Source organism: Pleurodeles waltl, chromosome 3_1, assembly GCF_031143425.1.
Source record: "Pleurodeles waltl isolate 20211129_DDA chromosome 3_1, aPleWal1.hap1.20221129, whole genome shotgun sequence".
Classification (NCBI taxonomy): domain Eukaryota; kingdom Metazoa; phylum Chordata; class Amphibia; order Caudata; family Salamandridae; genus Pleurodeles; species Pleurodeles waltl.
The window spans coordinates 1,983,696,292-1,983,722,768 of NC_090440.1; the positions used below are offsets into that span (position 1 = coordinate 1,983,696,292).

General features: G+C 45.3%; 1 protein-coding gene across 2 annotated transcripts in view; it reads left to right on the top strand.

Moving 5' to 3' along the window:
- The window catches only part of DOC2B (double C2 domain beta), a 1,627,913-nt gene that overhangs the window by 630,315 nt on the left and 971,121 nt on the right, over positions 1–26,477 (top strand). The gene's annotated exons all lie outside the window — the stretch shown is intronic.

Below are 26,477 nucleotides of genomic sequence, written 5' to 3' on the forward strand. Positions count from 1 at the left end.
CTTTCTCTTTCTTCCTTCCTTTCTCTGGTGTTTTTCTTATCTTTATTTGTCAATTCACGTTTTACTATAAATCCCTCTTTTTCCCATCTGTATGAGGAAGCCACAGTTTACTTGTCGAGACTGAAGTATCAAAGTGGGTTTCCCATTCTGTGTCTGTGGGGAAGGTGTCAGTACATACATGCCCTGGTTCTTTTGCTGCTTATTTCTCTCACCACCTCTTTTTTCCATTAATGTTCATTTTTCTCTTTCTTTTCACACTTCTTTCATTATTTCTTCCTCTATCTTTTGTTCGCTAGCTTCCTTCCCTTTTTTCTTTTGTCTCACACATTTGCTCTTCCTTATCTTAGTTGTGTTTTTATTTTCTCGTTCTTTCTTTCCCTTCTTTCTTTTATTTCTTGGCAACCCCTTCTCTTTCTTCCCTTTGTCTGTTATATTCCTTTCGCTTCTCTTTTTCTGCCCCATCCGGTTTCTCTCCTGACGCTTAGTTATAAATGGAGCAATAGGTGCAGTGGCCCCAGGGCCCGAGACCTATGGACCTCGCTCAGCTCTAATTACTACTGTATTTTCCTTTCTTACTCCAGGGCCCACGACACCGTTACTACGCCACTCGTCCTCTCCATCTTTACTCCAGACTTCCTCATTCCTTCCACCCTCCAATCCGTCCCAAATAATATTTTTGTTATGGTGTTTTGAGCATTACACTCTAATGACAAAAGTTTATTTCTTATAAAGGTTTATATGATAATTGTATATGTTTTAAGATGGAGGAAGAAGGTAGTGGAAGTGATTTAGTTACATGCTGGGCCACTAGAATGAATTATATGGCAGGAAAAGATGAAATTATGAGGCAGGGTTAACTAATTTATGTGGCAAGAAAAGAAGTAAAGTTATGAATTTACAATGCCTATAGCTCTAACTCAAGAAAATGCGATTCCTATTGTATTTCAAATGCTTGTTGCTTTTTGTTTGGATACAGGTTTTCTGCCCACTGAAGAAGGCCAAAAAAATGTGCTTCTAAATTTGAGTCTATGTAAAAAGTAAGAAATGTTCTGTTTCTCTAAATTCACCTTTAGTTTGTTAGGAGCCACCCAGGATTATACATTAGCTAATCAAAACCTAGGAGTATCCACACTTAGGCCCAGATTATCACAGATTCTAAAAAGAATCCATCTCTCAACCGCATAAATAATTGCTGATAGATGCAACAATGAATTTAGCTAGTGGAAACATATGTAAGTTAAATAACAAGGGGGAAAAGACAGAACCTTGTGGAACCACATAAGTTGTTTTTCATCCAAAAGCTGCCCTTCCAAATCAATTGAGCAAACTGGTTAGACAGGTAACTGTGAAACCAACTAAGCACTGTGCCTCCGACACCGAGGGCCTCCATCCAGTCTAACAAGATCTAGTGGTCCACAGTGTTGAATGCTGCAAATAGATCCAGCAGAATTAGTGCTCCTGGGAAGTTTTGATCAGCACCTAACTGAAAATCACCTAGAACTAGAACCTAGAACCTAGAACTTCAGTAACCCAGATTTCATACCTCTCCTTTCTCTGAAACATGCTTGTGATGAATGCAAAAGCACTTGGAATGTCACATAAATTGACAATTGAATACAACGCATTCAAGATGTTTTGCCAGAAAAAGTAATGTGAGACACAAGCATATAGTTTTCTAGGTGGTATATGTCCAATATTGCTTTTTTTAGCAATGGAATAACTCGCTGTTTTGATATTAAAAGTCCTAATCCACTTTTTAAGGAGGCATTAATAACGTCACGAACTATAGCAGATGATTCCAACCTCAAAGCTTGATGTCATTTAGCCTTTAGAATAGCAGCCCCAGAATCTGACGGTCTAGTGCTCTTAATTAACCCCAAATAGTCATCCTCATTTAGTGCCACAAATTGATTAAAACATTTTAATTCCAGAGGTGCTACTATCACCAGCAGAAGCTCATCAGTAGAGAAGGCCATATCAATCTGTGCTTTAGGGGGCGTGGCCAAAATGGCAGCCACATTGGATATGCTCCTGTGACCTCCACCCTGGGCCTGCTAATCATCCTGCAGTATCTGCCCCAGACAGTACACAAGACTTGATTAGAGCCACTGTCAGCCTGCAACAAGATCGCCGCCTGTGGCCTAATGGGATAGTAGCCAATGGGCTTCTTATCCCTGTGGTAACTACACCCCTAGACGACCACTTCCTATGGGGGAGTGGGCATCACCCTGTCCAGAGTTCCCAAATTCCACCACACAGAAGATGGCAGAATTTCCTAGGTTGTGTCTATTTCAGGCAGGTCACCCTAGGGGTGTGCCCAGCCTGGAAATGTGACCCGCATCCTGCATACCTAATTCTCCCACCTGTCCAGGTGCCAGATGGTCCATGGGGTGGGGGGGGGGGGTTGGCATCTTCCTCCGAGGAAGGCCAGATCTGCATACTAAAGGTGGTGGACTACTTTGAAGCTCCCTGCCTAGCAATGCAGATCACTCTGTGGGGAGGGGTATTCCACACCCTAGCCCGGACGGGCTTTAGTTTCTGACTTCCAAAGAGCAAATGCCTCTCACCCTTGGGTGCCAGATTCTCATCTGTTGGTGGCAGGTTGGCCAGAACTCGTCAGTGAGCTCATCAGCAGCTGGTAGGTTTTCAGGTGGTAACTCTAAGGTGCCCTCTGGGCGAATGTTTTAACAAATCCATCACTCGAATCAGTGAGGGTTTTTTAATATGAGATGTTTGATACCAAACATCCCTATCTTCAGAGAAGCCATCATGTAGCTGGGGAACTCGTATTGACCAGTGTCCTGCACATGTATTTAAAATGGCTAACCTGCACACTTACTATGTCTAAGAATCAACTAAGACATTGAAGGGGCATACTTGCTCATGTATACATGTATACAGGGTGTACTATAGTGCACCCTGCCTTGGGGCTGAACAACCTGCTGTAGGAATGACTTACAAATAGTACAAGCAGTCTTTAGGGGGCATGACACACAAGTGTGTGCCATGTCGTGTTTTCACTTTTTGGGAGCACCTTGTCACGCAGCCTGCAATGACAGTCTGCATAAGGTTGGTGCTGCTTCCCTTTAGGTAACACAAGCTATGCATCAGCTCTTAGGGGCCCTCTTCAGTACACAAGCCCTAGGTACCAGTGGTACCATTTAGTAGGGACTTACAGAGGTGCTAAACGGCCTGGTCACTTATGGATCAACTGACCAGGTGTCCTGTTTTGGGGAAGAAACACTGGCACTCGGGCCCTGGTTAGCGGGAACCCAGTGCACTTCAGTCAAAGTTGCATCAAAAACCAGGCAAAAAGTGGAGGGGTTACTGCAAACAGAACCCAGCTTCCTACAATGTGGAATGCTAAAAAGTACAAGATATATACCTATCTTAAACAGTGCCACGCACACTTTGTGATTCTATAAGAGACACATCTTACACAGGGGAAGCTGCACAAGGTGTGGGTGAGGTGGGGAGAACAGGTATATGGTACTGTATCTTCAGCTTATGCGTGATGCATGTTGGTTTGGATAGCCCCAGGGCTTCCGTGCTTAACTGATTCCCATTGGAATGATGACAAGGGCATATATGTGATTCTGGAGGGCCACCTGGATGAATTACCGCTCAGGGTGGTGGGCATTTATCCCCCAACTTTAATCAGTTAGCCTTCTTCGACACTCTGATACTGGCGCTCCTCCAAGAGCCACAGACTCTGGGGATACGGGGCAGGGATCTTAATTGTGTACCTGATGTTGACAGGGACCAATCGATTTTCAAACCCCTCCGTTCGTGGTGCCACTTGTGTTCGCACATGGAGACACTTATGGGAATGAATAGGTACGCAACCAGTTGTATGATGTGTGGTGCCTGAGACATCCCAATTATAGTGAGCTCTTCTTTCACTCCCCAATTCACTCCATTCATACTAGGCTGGACCTTTTTCTCTGTAGTAAACCATTGGTGGCGCAAATAATGGGGTCGGAGTACTTGGTTCACACCCCATCTTATCCTCTGCTGGTAACCCTCAGGTGGGTAGGCCATGTCAAAGGATTCTGACTAGGCCTGGGCTGGTTCATGGAGTTCCACTCTGTTGAATCCACAGAGTTGATTAAAAACTCAGTGGAATTCTGTGGAGGTGGAGTTCTGTGAGCCGCGGAGTCTTGGAAGCGCTAAGCAGGGTTGGGCCTGGTTAGCGCTTCTGAGATGGGGCGCATTGAGGAGAGGGCCATAGGCAGTGAAAGCTGCCATTTCAGGCCTCTTGTGCACCGGCCTGTCCCATGTGCATTGCACATGGGGCAGGCTGGTGCACAAGAGGCCTGAAATGGCAGCTTTCTTTCGCTGCCTACAGCCCTGGCCTGAATGCAGCCAGGGCCATAGGCAACAAAAGCTGCCAGGCCTCTTGTGCACCGGCCTGCACAAGAGGCCTAAAAAGGGAAGCTTTCACTGCCTACAGCCCTTAATTCAGCCATAGGCAGCAAAAGCTGACATTTCAGGCCTCTTGTGCACCAGTGTGCACAAACAAAAGGAAAAAAGAAAAGAAACAAGGACTTACCTGGGTCCTCCAGGAGAACCTCATCGTCCTCTGCAATGGCCTGGCTCTCTGCCTCCCTATTCCCCCAGCTTCTGGGCTGCTGGGCCTGGCCTCTGATCCATCACCGTTGCACACTGCGCTTGCACTGTGTAGCCCATAACTGGGCTATAGTACGTACTGGCTTGCTAGCGGAGCAGAGCTAATACTGACTTGAAAGCTGTAGGTTGAGGCCTTGTCGGTTCCACCCTTTAGGGAAACCCTGTCAATGCAAATGACTATCTATTTTGATCTGAACATGAACACTACACATACAAGAGCACAGGAGTGGGATGCCCACAATATCGTCATGTTTGGACACTGCATGGCGGCTCTGACTTAGGAGCTACTCACCTTAGAACATGAAATGTGCTTGCTTAAAACCAAGGTTGCCACCAACCATATGAATTTCAATGGCTCAGTGCCATGCATAAGACGCATAGGGAATCTGTGACACAGTTTGGGAAACATGACTATAAGCATTGACTTGCTCGCCTGCACGCGGAGAGAGACTGACCAGGCAGACTTTTGGCCTGACTGGTGAAAGACAACCAACACCGCCCCCTGATACGGGCCATTAAATTGATTGATGGCACTGTGGTGACCACTCAGGACTCCCTTAACACTGCCTTTCAGGAGTATTATTGTTCCCTATATAAAGCAGAGAATAATCTCTCCCAGGCCTGAATAATGGGCTAACTAAGGGACCTGCCACAAACCAGATTGATGTCATTGCAACAAGCTGACCTGGACTCACCCCTCTGCTTCCTATAGCCCAGATTGCCCAAAATAAAAATAAAAACAAAATAAAAGAAATTGATGGGCTACCAGTCGAATACTACGCCACATATAGTGCACACGTATCCCAGAAACTTATAGGTGTATTCAGTGAGATCAGACAACTAGGCCAACATCTAGAAGAATGTCTATGGGAGGTACTGATCATGGTCCTCCCCAAACTGAGACTAGACTTTTGATCTTCCTGCCCGCTTTTTCTCTTAAACCTACACTATAAAATATTGGGGAAACTCTTGGCCAACAGGCTGCTCCCCATCATTGGTGCCCTGGTGCATGATAATCAATCTGGATTTATCCTTGAGTTCATTTCCTAAATATTCGCCGTCTGCTCCGCATGGTGGAGGTCACTTCGCCCAGGAGCAGGTTGCAGTGTCATTGAACAAAGAGAAGGAGTTTGGCACCCTGGGCTGGGATTGCTAACTGGCCTCTCTGGAGACTATGGGCACGGGGCCAAACTATCTCGACTGGATATGTGCATCACACAAAAACCAGACAGCGCAAGTGTGTACAAGCCTAATGATTTCAGTCAGCTTCGATATCCAAAGAGGCACTAGGCAAGGATGCCCCTTATCCAAAATTACTTTCTGCCCTGGCCATGGATTCTCTGGCATGTAGCCTGAGGCTGTGAGCATAACAATGAGGGATAGCAGCACATGGTGAACACCACATTGTCTACCTCTATGCGGATGATGTGCTTGTGTATCTACTGGATGTCAACTCTTCGCTCCCAGCCCTGATGGCATTAATGGAGGACTTTGGAGAGATATTCAACCTCAAGGTGAATTGGACTAATTTGTGCTGATTCCCACTGGCCCCAGAGGCAGAGTAGGGGATCCTCATAGGGTACTGACTACAGTGGTGCTGTACTACATTTACGTTTTTGGGCGTCAAAATATACCATGCCACCAATGACCCCCCGGGAAGGCAATATTGAGAAGGCAGTGGCATCGGTCAGCAAATCTCTTCCCTTCTGGACATCCTTACCATTGTTCCCATAAGGGTGTGTGGTGATATCTAAGAATCTGGTGCTGCCCCTTTATATTTCTTTGCGGCCCTACCAATCTTGCTTCCGAGGTCCTTTTTGTGGGACCTGAAAAACATCCTTACTGAGCCTAAAGGAAGAGCCGGTAGATGGTGAGTGGCACTCCCCATGGAACAATGCTCGCAGTCTGATGGGAGGCCCCAATTAGGAGCTGTACTATGCAGCAGGGCAACTGCAGTGGCTGATGTGGTGGCTGGGCACGGCTGCTTGCCCGGAAAGGAAGACCATTGCTGAGATTCTTGGGGGATCTGAGTTCTATCTATGGTATTTGACCCTTGGGGCCCGGCCATGTGGGGAAACGCAGCAGATACAGGTTGCCGATTTGATTTGGCACCGATATTTGAAAGGAGAGGGACATTGACTGCCCTATCCACTGATCATCCCGGCATGACATCTGCCAAACCTATAGGCGGTAGTGCGTCGTTTTGAGTTGACACCCTGGAGGGCAGCAGAGATTGATATCATGGGGGATCTCTAACTTGAGGGGAGGTTTATGACCTTCCAGGACATCATGGACACATATGGGGTGATAGCAGGACACATTTTAGCCTACCATCCAATACAAAACAGAGTATACATTACTTGGGGTGCTGGAGCAACGGAGCCACCCTTGTTGCCGACGCTAGATGCAATACTTTCATATGGTGGCACTAAGCAGGACATCTCTGTGCTCTATACTGCACTAAATTCAACTGCTGAGGGAGGAAAAATCAAGAGAGCCCGGGACAGATGGTGAGCAGTCCTCCCACAACTGCTGACAGACAAGCAATGGTGCCAAGCAGTCCAATATGTTAAGGAGGCAATCCGTGCTTTAGATTTACACAGTTTAATTTTGTACACTAGACTGCATGGGCACGGATGAGATGAACTGAGAAGTGCCATGGGTTATATGAGTTGACCGCACTTTACACCTATGTGAGAAACCATTGAGAGGTGTTCAGCATTATTATAAATGGGCTCTACCTTATTTGCTCCACCTAAAGCAGACACTGCTGAAGATATGTCTGTGGTGTGCCGATTTGTAATTATTATTGGTGGGCTGTTTTTACTTCTGCTTTAGGTGAAAAAGCCATCTTCCACCTAAAGGAAACAACAACATGATCCATCTAAGGTACTGGATCAAATGAGCTGATAGCACACTGTTCGTTATTGCACTAGATTACATAAAATATGTGGCTCATTTAAAGGGAGGAAAAAGTCTTAGAATAAAATTAAGAAGTGTGGATTTCTTTAAAATTCTATTGATTTTCAACTGTTAAATAATTAAGTGTGCATTAATTCCACCTAAAACAATATTTTGTACATCTAAAGAAGTTTTTTTTTTGTAAACATTTTTCAGCTTTTTTTTTATTATTTATTTATTGGTTTTCACGTATTTAGTTTCAGATAATACAATACAGTATAATGTTTTGTTGTTGAAATATAAGTATGATCTTAATATATAGATTAAAGGAGAGAAAAAGAGAAGAAACAGAACAATAACTCTTCATTTTGCCATCGATCTCTTCACATCTATTAGTTAAATAAATTATTGCATATATCAACCTATGTGTTATAAATGGTCAATTCCGCCAACTATGGCAGCGACTTACAGATTAATCATTGACGCACATATGAGAGGTAAAGAAAAGGTGAGAGAAGAAAAAAAGGGGGGGAGAACAAGAGAATTAAAAAAATTAACAGCATTAACAATCACCATGCGAACATTTAGTTTTGCAGTTAGCATGTAGTGTCATGAGTTCAGTGAGGGCCAGGACATGTTGTGTGAAACGAGTGCTGAGGGTCAGGCTTAAGTGCACGTTTGTGCTAACGTCTTATCATGTGTGTGGGTTTGTAGTGGCTGTGTGTATTTGTCTTTGGTGACCATCTGGATCATGGTGGATGCAGGTCGTTTTTCGCTTCCACCTTTAGTATTAATGACTCCCAGTACTCCGTTCCTGAGTTTACAATGCCCTGTGTTCGGAGCCATCTTAAGTGATGGGTTTCTGCCTTAGACCATATCAGAAGGTCCCTCAGCCATTGCGATAAGGATGGAGGGGCTTGGGATTTCCATGCCATGGCTATCCTGCGTTTAAATAGTATCAGTGCTAGGTCTATGAATCTGTGGAGGTGTTTGCCCCGTTTTGTTTTGGGTCTAATATTTAGCAGGCTAGAGGACAGTGTCTCAGGTAGGGTATAGTCTGTTATTTCCATGATTGTTGCAATAATTATGTGCCAGACATTACGTAGATTTGGGCACTCCCATACCATGTGAAAAAATCCCGCTGGGGATGTAGCACATCTCGGGCAGGCTGGTACATGTGTGGGATACATACGGTGGAGCCTTTTTGGGTCTAGGTATGCTTGGTGTACGTAGTTGAATTGAGTGAATCTGAATCTGGCATTTCGGGAGACCTCCTTTACTGAGCGCAGTGCTGAGTTCCAATCTGTTGTAGACAGTGGTTGTGACAACGCAGTGTTCCATTTTTCATGTGTTGTTTGTAGTGGGGCAATGACAGGTGCGCGAAGTGCTGCGTATATAGTGGTAACGATGCGTTTAGTTGTTGTTGCCGATAAAATAGCATGTAAGGCGTGGGATGTTGGTGGTTCGGTATTCCCCGGGCCCCATATGTGATGTATACCTTGTATTAAAGTGTAGTAGGTGATGAATTGCCCTGGAGCAATATCATATTCAGTTATGTCCTGGAAAGATTTTAAGTGCACCGTCCAGGAAGAGGTGTTCTGTTCGTGTAATGCCCTTGTCTGCCCACAGTACTCTTGTTTGGGCTGGTATAATCTGTGGTACACCGGGTATATCCCAAAGCGCTATTGCCGGGGAGTATGGTGGGGGTGAACCTTTGGGGTGTAAGTATCGATGCCATGAAGCGTGTGCCGCTTTCATTAGTGGGTTTAGTTTGTGACCTCCCTTCTTATTGTTGGTCAACCAAGTGTACAGTGCTGTATTGCCCAGTTGGGCTAGTACCTAGCACGTTTCCGGATGGGGCGGGGAGGACAATCATGTGGTTGGCCATTGCAGCTGTGCTGCTGCATAATAGGATTCGAAGTGAGGGGCCCGAGGCCTCCTTCGTGAAGCGGTCTCTAGACTACAGAAAGTGCCACTCTACGTCATTTTTCTCCCCATATTAGATCCAGCAATAGGCTGTTCAACGTTCTGAAGAAGGCCTGCGGTACTGCAAAAGGCAGAGCTGAGAAGAAATAAAGCAATCGGGGTAGAATTAACATCTTGGACACCGCTACTCTGCCCATTGGGGATAAAGGAAGTGATTGCCAGAAAGTGAGAGATGTACGAGAGGACTTCAGTGCTCTAGTTAAGTTGCCGCCCATGAGGTTGTTGGATGAGTGGTATATATGTATGCCTAGGTATTTGAAAGTATCATATTGCCACTGCAGTTTTGTGGTGTTTACAAGAAGGCGTCTAGCAGGAGGATATAGTACTAGAGGAAACACGCATGATTTAGGCCAACTGACCTGAAGACCTGATGCTGTCCCGAAAAGTGAGAGTAGGCGCTCTAGTTCAGGGAGCGTGGAGTGAACATCTCTGATGTATATAAGGGCGTCACCCGCATACAGGGACACCACATGGAATCTTTGAGAGTCCCATATTCCCCAGGCTTCAGCCTTGGTGCGCAGGTAACACGCCAGCAGTTCCATGGCCAGAGCGAATAGCAACGGCGATAATGGGCAGCCCTGACGTGTGCCTCGTTGTATGTTGAAACAGTTCGATATTACCCTGTTAGTCTTCACTCTAGCTAATGGATCACCGTACATGGTCTTAACCCAGCGCACCAGACACGGCCCAAATCCCATTCTACCCAGGCAAGCAAATAGGAAGTCCCAACCTAATGTGTCAAAGGCACCTAATGTGTCAAAGGCCTTCTCTATATCCAAAGAGACCACTACACATTGACTGTCCTCCGCTGATGTGTTGTGTATTAAGTGTATAAGGCGTCTGATGTTAATATGCGTGGTGTGGCCTGGTATAAAACCCGATTGATCCTGGTGTACTAAGGAGTTCATTACAGGTAGCAGGCGGTTAGCAAGTATCTTACCTAATATTTTGCAATCTAGGTTGAGTAATGATAAGGGACGGTAGGATCTTACATCAGACAGATCACGCCCAGATTTGGAGAGCACAACAATGAGAGCTTCCCGCATTGAGAGCTGTAGGGAGCCCTGTTGAAATGCCTCTTGATAGACCTCTAGTAGTTGTGGAAAGAGGGTAGTGGGGTATGTGGCATAGTATTCGATGGGCAAGCCATCAGTACCTGGAGTCTTGCCGCACGCCATCTGTTTGACCGCAGTTGCAATTTCGTCTAGTTGTATGGGTTCCTCTATGATATTGCGCTGTGTGTCTGATAATTTGGGGAGGGGTACCTCATCTAGGAAGCTGCGTGCTCTCTCTGCGTTTAAATCTGCCGGTCGCTCATATAGCCGTTGGTAGTACGTGCAGAAAGCGTCATTTATTGCGAGCTGTGATGTGGCCATATGTCCATCTGGCAACAGGATGGACATTGCTGGTGGTTTATGGTTTACTTCTCGGAGGAGCCAAGCAAGCACCCTACCCGAACGGTCCCCCTAAGCATGTTGTAGGGCAATGCGTGTGCGATAGTCATAATGGCTTAGAGTGGATTCTGCTTCGTGCATATTCCGTCTAAGTTGGCGTAATTGTGTAGGGGAAACGGAGGGTTCCGTGGCATGAATTTCTTCTTGGTGCAGTTCATGTTCTATCTTTATAAGATCACGTGTTAGCTGCTGTCATATTCCCCAAGTTGTGGTCATACAGTGACCCCGGATAACCACTTTATGTGACTCCCATTCTATTGCGCGGGAAGAGGCGGTGTTAGCGTTTGTTAAAAAATATTGCCGTATAGTGTCTAACAATGACTCGCGAAAGGGAGGGTCTAATAAGGCCTCCGTTTGTAAACGCCAAGTGGGTATAGCGGTTCGTGGGGAGCCCCAATATAAAAGTGCTGTTAGTGGGTTGTGATCAGAGTGTGTGTTGGCCAGGTATTCTGTATGGTTCAGAAGGGGGCCATTGCTGGTGGTACTGAATAGCATATCTATCCTGGTGTAAAGGTCATGTACCGAGGAGTAATATGAATATTCACGTTCTTGTGGGTGACTCGAACGCCACACATCAACCAACCTCATGTGTGTGCTCCAGGTTCGAAGATGGCGGGCGTTACGTAGACCGGGAGCAGCCGATATTGGGGGATGAGATCGATCTAGCTGAGGGTCCATAATGCAGTTAAAATCTCCGCCCCATATTGTCGGGGCAAGTGGATCATGGAATAAGGCAGGCGTGAGGGAATCTAGGAAGGGGATCTGGTTAGCGTTTGGGGCATAGACAGTTGCTAAGTTAATTTGTGTGCCATCTAGCTTGCCCTCCAATATTACATATCTACCTTCCTTGTCTATTGTCTGGGATGTGAGGGCAAAGGGAGTGCCAGGGGCCAGCCAAATTAGAACGCCTTTGGCAAATGCTGACGTAACCGTACCATATATTTGACCTCGCCAGCAAGATCTCACCTTCGTTAATTCTATTTTCGTGAGGTGCGTTTCCTAGAGCATTGCGATGTGTACACCATGTCGCTTAAGGTATGAGTGTATTTTATAACGTTTGGTGTATGTTGCCATGCCTCTCACATTCCAGGTCAAGATTCTATATTGTGGGGCTTGGGTCGGTCTTTGTGTATGGGACACCATTCATAAAAAAAATTACGGAAGGTATTGCCGACATTATAACACAGTTGCATCCTATATTTACAAGAGTTTGTTTCTGCGTGGATAGTTGAGGTGACTTGGCCCTATGTTTCGAGCTACGGTGACTTACAAGACTGCATATCAATGAGCATGGGAAAACATGTAAAAATCCAATAAAAAAAAAACCCAACGGCAAAAACATACCCTCCCGGGCCGCAGCTGTATATCGTGCCGCCCAATATGTGCTAACTATTAACAAGTAACAAGTTTCTCTGTAACTGTGAACAACGCATCCAGAGGTACATTGTGGTGGGGTAGTGATAGTTTTCGATGTGGATATGCCCCGTTGCAGGGCCCTGAGCAATTAATGTGATAAAGGAGGAGGGATCAGTTCAAAAAGTGTATGCAGAGATGATCAAGATTTCTATGAGGAGGTGTATAAGGAGTGGTAAAGTACAGCGTTTGAGTGGCCTGCGTTGATTATTAGATAATATCGTCTGCTGTGCGAGGCGTAATGTGGGGTGTTACATTGCTGCCAGTCTCCGAGGCCTCGGAACCAGAGTCCGATCCCGATGTTTGTAAGTGCTCTGGGCGGAGGGTATTGAAGGAGTTCTTGCAGCAAAGTGTGGCTGCCGCTACTGCACTACTGCGTTCGGCTGCCGCTTGTTCCCGATTGGGACGGGAGTTAGGTGGTTTTCTGCAACGGCGTCTCGGTTTCGGGGTGATCCATGAAGCCGCTTCTTTCTCTTCTTCAGTTGCTGTCGCCAGGCCCTTGGCATGGAGCCAAGTCCATACATCTTCGGGTGTTTGAAAGATGTGTGTTGTTTCTTGGTCTATGATCTTGAGTTTCGCTGGGTAAAGAAGGGCATATTTAATCTGTGAGGCGTGAAGGCGTTGTTTAACTGTAATGAATGACCCCCTTTTCCGTTGCACCTCCATTGTGTAATCCGGATATGCCGCTATTATTGTGTTTTCGAAATGCCAAGGACCCTTGGTGCGGAACAACTGTAGGATTAAGTCTTGATCGCGAAAATTTAAGAGGCGAGCTATGAGTGGACGTGGAGGGGCACCTGCCTTTGGTGGACGGCCCGGAACTCGATGGGCCCTCTCAATGGAGAACAGAGGTGGGGTGTCTACCTGGAATATCGTGGATCTGAGCCATTTTTCCAGAAACGATTCTGTATTAGGTAGTTCGGAGCGCTCCGGAAATCCAACAAAACTGATGTTATTCCGTCTAGAGCGGCCTTACGCATCTTCGGCTCTGCGGTGAAGGGTATTGAGTTCCTCTTGCATGGATGTTAATCGCATTTGTATAGATTGAAAGGTTGGTGGTACAGTCTGTGTGATTTCCTCTGCCTGGGTAACTCGTTCTGTTAGTTTACGGTGATCTGCTCTCAGCAGGTTCACTTCTAGTGAGACTGTGTCAATCTTCTTTTCCAGCGAGGTTTTGGTGTCCAGTATTGCATGCAGGATTTTTTCAAACTTTGCAGAGTGACTTTGCAGTGTGTTTTCCAGTTGGGGGAACTGTTCAGTTTGAGATAGTGGCTCTGAGGGAGTTTTGTCATGTGTAGCCCCAGTGTCACTTATCGCCTTGTTGGGCCGCGGTTTCACCATGGTAGCAGTGAGAAGGGGGTGTAAATCTGCTAGCTGCAACCGTGATTATTGAACCGCTGTGAATGATATTTTCTTTGCAGCAGTGATGAATTTGTGGAGTTCTGAGTAAAGGTTTTCGCAGTTATACTCTGCCCAAGTGTGTTTTAGTGAGCACTCAGCCATTCACTTGTAGGAGGATGTTTAAACGTCGGATGCCGGGAGTCCTAGGTTGTAAGTGATGGCAAAGATAGTTGTCAATGCGTCTTATATGCGGGTCATAAAACTCCATTCATGGTTCACATAAGGTAGCCCTGGGGTTGCTTGCAGTTTTCGCACAATGATATTGCTGCTCGTTTTTTGGGATATAATGTTCCTGGGCAGCGGTCCGGTCAGCACCGGAGTTCAGTGGGCCTACACCCGGCCCTGGGGAGTGCCGTCGGTGGGATAGCAAAAGGAGGTATGAGCAACCCCTACTTACTCGCGGTCTTATAAAGCGGTTTGCTCCGCTGTAAGCGCGTCTTCTTCGCTGCCGCTGCAGTGCACCTACCGCCTCGACACCGGGGCAATCTTTGAAGAGGTGCGCTCTTTCTCTAGCGACTCGCGGCAGCAAGCGCCCACGACTCGTGTCCTCGATCCGCTCCCGTCCGACTCTCCTGACGAGGCGGGCGTCCGCAGCAATACAGGGGCCCTGTCCGTCGATCCGGAACACAGAGGCCGGCAGCTCCCCCGACTAGGGCACCATTTTGTGGCTATCGGTCGTGGACGGCATGCGGAGGCTAGCGCGTCGTAGCTCACCCTCACTGATCGCATCCGTTTACATTGCTGCATTTGGGCAATGCCACCAGGGCTCGTTTCATGTATAAAGCTCCTTTAAAGTTGGATTTTGCAGGATGTTGTACGGGCCCCGCGCGGAGCTAGTTTAGTAGCGTCCTATGCGGCCGCCATCTTGGCCACGCCCCCTCTTGTACATCTAAAGAAGTTAATGACATTAAATGAAAACTCGGACAACCCAGTGAGGTACCTGGTGAACTTGATGGAGAGCTGTAAGAAACATGAAGATGCCAGACAATTTTGAAGGAGTCAACCATCTTTACGTCAAGAATCTCAACATCAGGATGAATGCTTTCAACTACTTTCACACATTTTAAATATTGGGCCGCGTCAGCGGCGGACCCGAGAAGACAGTCAAGTCGATAATGTTCCGCCTGGAGTATTTAGATGTTACAGCTCTGCAAGCGAAGGACTGGTGACGGATTGCTAACAGAGGGAGGTGGTGGCCGGACCCAAGGGACTTCGTACAATGGCAGTGTCTACGGAATAGAGGTAAGTGATACACACACACACTCTACCTTTGCCATATGTGTTCCCCTGCACTACACACTCCACAATACACCACATACACACCATTATCCATTACAATTCCAACACAAACACAACCGTACATGCCAAAAACACACATTGACATATATCCATGACCTGACATGCACACACCATTGACACTGCACCCACACAGGACACAACCATAAGAACCAACACAACTGCACACTCTACTACACATACACACACACACTCGCACAAACACCACACACCATGACAACGTTCACCATTCAACAACACTCACCTGAATGTGTCACACGATGACACAACATACACAACATCAGTCTCACATGCAAGTGACACACATACAGGCACAACCAGACCACCCACTCCACCTCCCTTCACCTCAAACAGCCAAACCACACACACATACATGTACTGACTCACATACACAACAAATAGCACAAACCTACCTGTACAGGTCATCTTGCAATGTGCACACATGGACACCATTGTCTACTGTGAGTGTACTGTCATTGTGGTGCCAGCATTCATTTTGCAATGAACAATGACACCACAATGACAATTGTGTATGTGTGCAATATGTGTGTTTTGCCAGTGTGACCCCAGGCATGTGTGCTACAATTATTTCCCCAACAAATGCATGTAACAGTGATTTTAAAAACATTACTGTGACATGTATATGCCTGGAGGGGTCCTGGCCTCTTTTGCAGTGCCTACCCAACGTACCCTGGCAATGTGGCATCCCTACCTTTGAGTTTGGCCTTTGAGGGGGGATGGGGTGGAGTGATGTTTTCTCTGTAGGAATGTGGCAACAGTGTGATAGCAGGTGTTGTCCAGTTGTGTCCAGCCAAAGACTGAGGTGGAGTGGGGAAAAAAGGTGGGTTTTCACTCTTCCCTCCAATCCGCAAGGTCGGTCGCCACTTTTTTCTTAGCAGTAAGGCACATCCAAATCTGCATGGCAAAAAGGGTGGCTGGGGTCCCGTTGGCATCCACTTGTCCCTCTTTCGACGCAGCAGCTTTTCTTGGCGGAGATGGCAGTTCAAATGCGGGTTTTCGTCAATGGGACTGCCAGCATCTAAATATGGCAGGTGAACTGTCACAGCGGCGGATAGGTTTTCCAGTCGAAATGTCAATGGCAGGACCATTAGCACCAACATCTAAATTAGGCACGTAGTTTAGCAATTAATGGCAAACCCCAAACTCCAGTCTCTACTGAAAGAAATGATTGGATATCTATTATGAATTAATTCATTTTATTTCATTATAAATTAATCTTTTAACCATGTTTTTGTTAAACAGATAAAATCTAAGGCAGCTTTTAAAAATCAGTTACTTATATCATCCAATTGCTGGCAGATTAATGTACATTTTTCAAAGCCTCTTCACATTTTATGGCACCTTGTATAACCCTGCTATGCTTAGACATTGAAGTCCCTATTAGATATCTTGCCACTTTCATGGATGATTGGTAAGTGAAAGCACGATAAGCATTTGTAGTTGCTACAAGTTGATTCAAAATATTTTTCGCTTCAGCGGGGAGATCACACTTAAATGAAGCCCAGTCACAAAGTGTCTTTGATATAAAAGATTTAAATAACCCCTCCTTTAATTTGTTTAGGAAAGGGCACTCATTCATCAATTTCTTTGGAAAAAGGGAGATTCCTGGTTGCGGACAGGCTTGCCTTTGGTGAGTCTGGTACCCAGACCATCTGCCGTCCATTTAAGTAGCTGTCCTGGTTCTGCATTAAAAAACAACTACCATGCTAACAAAAATAGTTTTCATAGTATGGCAAACAGAAAATATAATCAGGCAACATTGAGCAATCCAGCAGTAGAGACAGGTGGTTGGTTATATTCCCTTTGTCATTTAACAGCTGATGGATGGCTCAATACTTCCCTAAATTAAAATAGATTTTTGCAAACAAAGTTAAGACACAATTAAAACTGGTGCCCCCGCCACCTCAGTATAAGAGATCAGTAAGAATTCACCCTCTCTGTGCTTAAATTAACAGCTGATGGTCAGAAATAAGTATAGGAGCAAATCAAGCAAGAGGATTCCCACAGTAATGCAGATGCACCTAAGGTACCCTTAAGTAGCTGTCTAGATTTTGCATTGAGAGTGACAACAGATCTAATAAAGAAAATGTCCTGGCATTGGCAACAATCATGGTATACTGAGCAATCCAAAAGAAGAGATTGGTGATTAAAATTTCCCTATCTTGATATAATCTTCATATATTTTTCTGTTTTAGGTATCACACTTTTGGACTATATATTTTCATTTATTAAACTTATGTTTTAAGTGCAAAAGCACTAATGGCAATGTCATTTTCATTGCAACATGATAGTTTAGTGTGCTTGAATATATTTATTTTAGCTTGGCTAGAATTGCTTTTTTGAGAAGAGTTTCACAGATATTAATATTATGATTTCTCTGTTATTTTGTTCAAACATAAGCAATGTTTTACAGAATATAATTAGTGAAAGGCTAGATACCCTTCATTCTTATTGCTTTATTCTGAAGATGTTCAACAATGTTCAGACAGAGTATATAAACTGAAGAATCATTATTAGATAGAGAGGAACTTTGATTCAAGGATTCTAGACTATGGGCCATCCAGAAGCTATAAATACATTTATTTGCTAAAGGCTACGGAGAAGGCATATCAAGTCCTCTGATTATCATACCAGCCAGCTCAAGGATATAGCTACTGAAACACGGAGACAACAGCAGCTGCTATTTCTTTATTGAGCATTGCTTCTATTGTTCAGAAAAGGTATGCGAGTTCTGACTGTCTCTGAAATTCGAGTAGTCCTATTTTTGTGCTAAATTTAGATTTCTGAGCTGAGGGGAAGGGTTGGGGATATTGATGCTAAGAAACTCTAAAATATCGACATATTATTTTCAGTTGTTCTGCTTATTGACAAGTATCATTGCTACTATCTTGTTTATTTTTTATAATAACTACTGTTCTTATTCTGCGCAATAGGATAGGATTTTGATTTTAATAAATCTTGAAAATATATTCCTAACTTTCACAGGATTAATTGTTACCTAATACACACATCACTCATGTAATTCTCAGTGGACTGTGGAGGATTATAGACCATTGGATTCTGTCTCATGCTGGTAGATTGGCTTGATTCCTGATGCTATAGGGTTTAGAAAACATTTTCTCAGACCATGATCAGGAGAGAAATCCCCAAAATGTATCAGTCTCACTTAATACCTACTGGATAGCAAATGCTTCAATGCTCCACAAATGAAAACAGATGTGTGCAAACAAAGTTAAGACATAATTAAACCTGGTGCCCCCACCACCTTAGAGCAAGAGTTCACTATCAATGTCCACCTCTTTGCTTCAATTAGAGGCTGGTGGTCAGAAATAAATATAGCAGCAAGTCAAGCAAGAGGATTACCACCGTGAAATTTCCACAGATGTGCCTGCAGTCCTCTTAACTAGCCATCCTGGCTTTGACATTAACAGGCGCTACTACAGTGCTAGCAAATATGTGGAGAAGAAGCTCTTTGTTAGTTTTATTAGGCCACATCACTTGCTTTCCCATTCTTCTCTGGCACATTAGTTATAATACGTGTAGGACTTGTTCATGGGGGTATCCTCACACATGGCTGTTGGGGTATCATTTCATGAGAGATGCAGCTAATGCATTGCTGTATTTGACTGGGTGAGAATAGTGTAACTGCTGATGAGGGCTAAATTCTATGTCAGGACCGGAGGCTTCGGATTATGCTTCTCTTCCTTTACTGATCAAAACATAGCAGCCAAAGAGTTAACAACATTAAACTACAAATCCCATAAACCTCAGTAGTCCATACTGGCCAATCCCAGGCAGTCCCCAACTATAAGTCTCCATGTTAATCTCTCCTCCTCTTTCTTTGCTGCTGCACAGCCGAAGTTGAGTTCCCTCGTTTTCTTGTATGTGCCAGATAAGTGCTGTGGTGTTTATTTGTGATTGCTATCTGGGTCACGTGGAATGGGAGCAGGGCGAGCGGCCCTCGACAATTGGGAGATGGGAGTTCCGTCTTCCCGATTTTATTGTATCTGCGAGCGTGGCAGGAGCGTTCTCTTTTGCGCTCCCGACTGCGCGGTGCTCTGTAAACTGTTCTCCGCCCGTGACGCAGTCTGATTGTTACGCTGCGTTCGCGAACTGGAGCAAATTGATTTTACTCAGTCTCCGAGGGAGACCGAGCGAGTGCTGCCCAGAGAGCAGTCCGCTCTCTATGTCTACTCCTCTTGCAGCCCGCGCATGCGCGGAGATGGAGCTTCCGATTTCATCGGAAGCTCCGTCTCAGCGACGCGCGGGATGCATTGAGAGCTGTCTGTGCCCTAGTGAACGCCCGACGGGGCGAATAAATGTTCAGGCCTCGCCCAGGAGGCTAGTGCAGGTGCTCCCTCCACAATATATTTAAGACCCGAAAATAATAAATAAGAAATTGCACTTTGTGCAAGAACTGAGTTCACTCTTTATCAAAGAGTTTTCTTTACCTGCTGGGGTTGCCTCCCCCCTTGAACTCCATTTGTATCCTACCATGGCTTATTTTGCTGGGGAGGATGATTATTACCAAGAGGAAGTGGAAGGTCCCTTCCCTGAACAGATGGAGGAGAGATTGGTGCAAGCCCTTGGCCACCATGTCCAAGATTCTGTCAATCAGGCCTTAATAAAAGTGCTTAAACCATTTACCAGACCCCTGGTCAGATATGGACAGAGAGAAATGATGGGGCCCCTGCATTCTGGGTCACGAAACATTGAATCTCAATCCAGAGATCCTGGTTTGATTAATGTGGGACCGACGGGCCCTTCATCTTCAGGAGAGATCCTTTCCCAAATGGCTTCGGCCGTGCTCAATGATCATGAATACAGTTCGGATCTCCTACCTCCTTCTGATGGCCTTCCTGCGCCTTCGGGGCGCATAAAGAACTTTCGCAAACATCCGATTCTCAATCGGATTCTGATGTTTCAGAATCAAAACTTGCAGGTAAACACAAACGGAAATCTAAACACTTCACCTGTGAAGAGGCATCCCTCCAAGGGAATCTTCTTTTTGACCCAGAGAACATTACTCATCCCAGGTCAACGGAATGGGTCCCTTGCACTGAAGTAGCCCATTATGTTCAGGATAGACTTTGTAAGGGCTTTGATAAAGATGTTCGTAGTATCCTGCGGTCGGAATGCCCCGGCACTTCTTTAGTGGGAAAGGTGGCGGACACCCCTCAGCTTGACCCCAGCGTAGCGACTTTCCTCAAGAAATTTACCAAAGATCCTAAAAAAGGACTAGATCGTGCCTGGAAGGGATGCCAGGACAAATTACTGGACCTGTCTGGTCCCATTACAAAAAATTTGGATTTAGCTGTGCAAGCTAAGGAAACCAATGCAATCTTAGACCATCAAGCTGTTCTTGAATGGGCCCAAAGAGCCATCTGCCTGCTAGGTAACGTAAATTGCGCCATGTCTTCCGAATGCAGGAAATCTTTCCTCATGCGGATAGACCCTAAATTAGCGGAGTTGGCACCCACGGAACCAGGTCCCCCAGCTAATGGTCTCCTATTCGGTGAGAAATTTGTGAAAGACTTGGGCAAGTACGTCTCCACCTTTACAGCCCTCGATAAGGCCCAATCCTCCATGAAACGAATGTTGACAGGCGGTCTTTTTACCAGGGCCGGACGCTATAGAGGTCGAGCGCCAGGCCGTGGTTTCCAGCAGACTTCTCCCGGCTACGCCCCTAGAGGGCAAGGATACTATCAACCTCCAGGCTTCTACCCCTCCAGAGGCCGTCGAGGCCGTGGACGTGGCTACAGAAACCGGGGTGCAGATCATGCCCAAGATCCATCCAATGCAGGTGAGAATTATTCATTTTTCGGAAGTACTTCTTGGGGGGAGATTAGAGAGACATGCTCTCGCATGGGGTCGTATATCCCAAGACCCTTGGGTTCTTCAGACTGTCTGAGGTTACAAACTAGAGTTTTACAGCACCCCTCAACAGAGTTGCCATCCGTTGCCTCTCCTTTTTTCCCTAGCAGAAAGCAATTTTATAGACTCAGAAATCGAAAGTCTGCTGCTCAAACAGGCAATTATACCCACAACTCCTCACCCAAACGGGTTCATCAGCACCATTTTTCTAGTTCAAAAGAAAGGTGGAGGTTTTCGCTGGGCGCTAAATCAGAAAGATTTCAATCATTGGATTGTCTATCATCATTTCAAGATGGAAGGTATCCATATGTTGAGAGACCTGTTTCAAGAGGAAGACTGGTTAGTGCGTCTAGATCTCAAAGATGCCTATCTCTCAGTTCCCATTTTTTCCCCTCATCTACGGTTCCTTCAGTTTCAATGGAAACACCTATGTTACGAATTCAAGGTCCTCCCCTTTGGTCTGTCTTCCACCCCGTGGTGCTTCACGAAACTTCTCCGTCCGGTGGCCCAATTCCTTTGAGAAAGAGGCGTTCGCCCCATTATCTATCTTGACGACATGTTGATCATGGCGCAATCCTAAGAGTTGGTCTCTCTTCACCTCTCCTGGGCGATTCAAATTCTCCAAGACCTGGGTTTCTTGATCAACAGCGAGAAATCAGTAACGGTTCCTTCGCAAAATATAGAATTCTTAGGTTTCCAAGTGGATTCTATTCAGGCTCAACTCAGACTCCCCTTAGCGAAAAGAGCCTCTATCAAGAAAGAATTATGGAAAGCCCTTGCCTCTCCGACTATATCATTATGGATTTTAGCCCGATTGGTGGGACTTCTGGCTTCTTCCATTCAGGCGATCTTTCCGGGTCCCTTGCACTACAGAGCTCTTCAACGTTTGAAGATTCTGCATCTGCGCAAGGGTCTCTCTTATACGGATCAGATTCCGTTATCAGAGGAAGCCGAGACGGAGATTCTCTGGTGGCTTCATCATATGGAGGCTTGGAATGGCAGGGCCATCTTTGCATCCTCTCCGGAAATGATCATAGAGTCAGACGCCAGCCGTTGGGGCTGGGGAGCTCGTTGTGGCTCGGTGGAGACGGGGGGGGACGTTGGTCCTCGGAGGAACTGAACCTCCATATCAATTGTTTAGAACTTTTAGCGGGAGCATTTGCGATTCGTTCTCTCTCCCCCGACAAGGCCAGCTGTTGTATCCTTTTGAGGATGGACAATGTTTCAGCAGTGAGATATATCAACCGACTGTGAGGAACCAGATCTCACATGCTGGCGGAGATAGCCAAGGAATTTTGGCACTATTGCCTTCAGAACCAGATACATGTAATAGTGGAGTACATTCCGGGTCGCACCAATGTGGTGGCGGACTGGAATTCACGTTTTGTGAAGGACAGCAGCGATTGGATGCTGCATCAGTCATTGTTTCAGAATCTCTCGGAGAGATTGGGTCCCTGTGTGACGGACCTGTTTGCGTCCCTGCTCAATACCCAACTGCCGAGATTTTTCAGCTGGAGACCGGACCCACTAGCTGTGGGAACAGACGCCTTTCTCCAAAATTGGTCTCACAGCATTCAGTATGCCTTTCCCCCTTTCTCCATGATTCAGAGAGTCCTTGCTCAAGTAAAGAGGCAAATCACAGAGTTAGTGTTAGTGAAATCGCTATGGAAAGCCCAAGCGTGGTTTCAGGTGGTGATGGCACTATCATGTGCCCCCCCAGTACGTCTGCCATTATTCCCGTCTCTTCTTCTGGATCCCTCGGGATCTCCCCATCCTCTAGTCATTCAGAATCAGCTACACCTCATGGCATGGGGACTTTCAGGAGACAATGGCAAGTGCTGGGAGTTTCAGGAGACACTTTGTTCTATTTGTCTCAATCCTGGGCCCCCTCCACCCATAAACGATATGAAGTATCCTGGAAGAGATGGGGGGGTTGGTGCAGTGAATGGGATATTGATCCCATGGGGGACCAGATTTCCATGATAGCTAATTTTCTCTCAGAATTAGCTTCACAAGAACAGAACGGTTAATAATTTCAGATCTGCAATTTCTGCAGGTCACCCGCAGGTAGATGGTAAGCCTGTTGGTGAACATCCTTTGCTCTCCAAGATTCTTCGAGGTATTCGAATGGTAAAACCTCCTCAAGCACGCTACTCAGTTTTGTGGGACATTGATATTGTCCTTCGTTTTATTAGGGCATGGCCTTGCAATGATGATTTATCACGTAAACAGCTGTTGGCCAAATTGGCTGTCCTTTTGTGCCTTATTTCATGCAGACGCGTTTCTGATGTAAAGGCTTTGGATTTGACAGGTAGAGTATTTACTCCTACGGGAGTTTCTTTCACTATCTCTAGAAGAACAAAGACGGCATCAAGATGTATTTCTTATCCTGCTTTTCCTCATAATCAAAAATGATGTGTGGTTCAATGTTTGAAGGTTTATGAGAATTCTACTTGTGAATCTCGAAGAGATGCAGGAGGTCAGTTGTTAATATCCCTTCAGAAGCCATTTGGTCCGGTCTCGTCGGCAACGTTGGCTAGGTGGGTCAAATGGCTTTTGGGAGAAGCTGGTATTGATACCTCGTCATTTGGGGCTTACTCCATTAGGGGAGCTATGGCTTCCAAATCCTTTGAAGCGGGTTCCAGATTAGAGGATGTCATGGCAGCGGCAGATTGGTCTTCAGAAAGTACACTTAAGGTATTTTATCATAAGCCCATTGTGGATATAGCATCTAATGTGGTGGATCAACTTTAAACTAGCATAATCCGAAGCCTCCGGTCCTGACATAGAATAAAAAAAATTCTAGCTACTGCGTCAATAATTTTTTCAATTCTATTAAGGACACGGAGGCGAGGATTATCCCACCCGTATTTTATTGACAATTGCAAAGTCTGATGTTTAATTGTTCACATATAATTCGTGATGATGAATTACATTCAAATTCATGTTCTCCCCCCCCCTTGAGATTGATTCATTATAAAGATATTATGATGTGTCTCTTTCATTTAGGTACCGTTTCCAGGGGGGATTGAAGTTCAGGACAGGTTTTCGATCTTCCAGTTGTGCTCCGAGTTCGCCAACATCTTACGTGGCAAGTTGAAGGATTGTTGTTTTCGTCTATCGCAAAGAAAGAGGAGGAGAGATTAACATGGAGACTCTTATAGTTGGGGACTGCCTGGGATTGGCCAGTATGGACTACTGAGGTGTATGGGATTTGTAGTTTAATCTTGTTAACTCTTTGGCTGCTGTGTTTTGATCAGTAAAGGAAGAGAAGCATAATCCTCGCCTCTGTGTCCTTAATAGAATTGAAAATTATTGACGCGATAGCTAGAAAATGTTTTATTTTACTGCACTTCCACTTTCTGAACGTTTTTATCATTGTTTTTCATTGATTATAACTGTTTATTCCCAATCATGCAAAAGTATTCAGGGGTCAGCAGAGCGCCTTAAAATATGGATTTTAGGAGGCAGTAGCAAGTAAGGGTTTATTTAGTAATAGCTCTAGTGGCTGTCCTCTCACTAACACATGAGGAAAAATCCTAAAAGGTTGCACTGTTACTCCCTAGGACAGTGGTTCCCAACCTGTGGTCCGAGGATCCCTTGGGGTCCGCGAAGCGTCCTCAGGGAGTCCGTGACTGCTTAGAAAATTAAATAATTTTAACAAATTAGGTCCCCAGCTTTCAGTAATTACTTAGTGGGGGGGTCCCCAGATTCCAATAATATTCAGTGGGGGTCCCCGCAATCCAGTAATGATAAAGAGGGGGTCCACACAAGTCAAAAGGTTGGGAACCACTGCCCTAGGATCATCTGGTATTTCGTTGCACAATTAAGTGATGCGGTTTTTTAGGTCGAGTATTCGAGGCCTCTTGTATATTCTTTAGTATATACTTCTTTGTGGGGTCTCTGCTTTTTCACTGGTTTGTTTCAGTGTCCTTAAAAAATCCTTGCTTGCTAGTGGTCAATCCTTGCTCTTTGTCCCACCTTTTCCACAGTTGTACACTCCCCTGGAGCATGGCCCTAGTACTTGTACCCTTCCACTTGTGCCTATGAAGCATGTGCTTAGGGATTACTTTGTTCAAAGGCTAATAGCATTTGACCAGAGCGCTGGATGCTTCAGTGGCCCCAGTCTGTTTCTGTTGACAGGGCTCTAGTCTATTACTTACTTTTCATCTGCAGTGATGTGTGACTTTGTTTATTCCATTCATTACTCTCCCTCGCACATTTTCTGTTCTTGCATTACAAATGCTTGTCTTTTTTGTCTGTCTCTGCGAGCTCTCAGCAGCGCGAACCAGCTGCTTATGTCAACTGTTTTACTTTTTATTTTCAGTTTGTGGCAAGAAAACGCTAATAGCTGAAACTCGAGCGAACACAAGAACTATTGCAGTTCAAATGTTTGTTTTGTTTTCAGTCTGTGTGGAAATAAAAGTCCAGTCAGTAATTTACAACGCTATGAGCTCTAACTCGAGCAAACACGAGACTATTGCATTGCAAATGCTTGTTTATTAAGTTGCATTGTTTTTTTTGATCTTGGTTGGCAAGGACTAACACAGTCCACTGTCTCTCAGAAAGCTTGAGTTTTTCAAACTGACTTCTGTGTGACTGTGTGGTACATGGAACCTGTGTGACAAGAGTACCACTTCAAAATGCTCCTTTAAAGAAGGTCCGACAGACCCCTGCAGTAATATTTGCCTTTCTGATTTTTGAGGGGTGAGCAGGGGCCACTTAAAGGCATTTTTAAAACGTCTGCCACCATGGAAGGTGATCAAATTGTAAAAGAAAAGAGCCCCTAATGTTTTTGTGTATCCTTTCTATGGATTCTTTCACAGAAATATGATGATGGTACTTTCGGTTTTTGCTGTTACAGGATAGTACATACATTTAGATGGTACCATAAAATAATGTTCACAGAAAATTGGTTGTGCCTTACAGAACACCCAGTTACAAATTAAGTAGTGTATATCAGTATCTAAACACATTTATTTGAAATGGCATGGACGTGTGGCTAGAATACCAAGCTTTTTGCATTTTTTATTTAAATTAAAGGTCGCTCCTGCTGACCATATTAGTTAATCGGAGTTAGAGTGCCCCAGAACTCCTGGCAGGTTGGCTTGTGTTTATATTTCGCCATTTGGCAAGATCAAAGCACGTGCAAAGTGTCATTAGAGATCTGCAAAGCAGCAGATCTCAACAGTCGTATTTATCTGTTTGTTTCATTACAAATGATCAAATACTTGTCCAAATGAGCAGCAAATGGAAAGGCAGACTTTCATGTTCAGGGTGGTTATCTACTGCTGGGCACTCCAAGCACTTCAAAGAACACAGAGGCAGTGCTTAATTTGTAAATAAAGAGGTGCCGGTGCTCAAAGTCCTTCTCTTAAACACGAGGCTGCTGTAGTTAAATTTACCAGCACTGAATACTGAGGCAGCGTAATCCTGATGCCATCTCGGACCTCTTAAATCCATTTACAGCCACCACTGCCCCTACAGCTCATCCTGCAACTT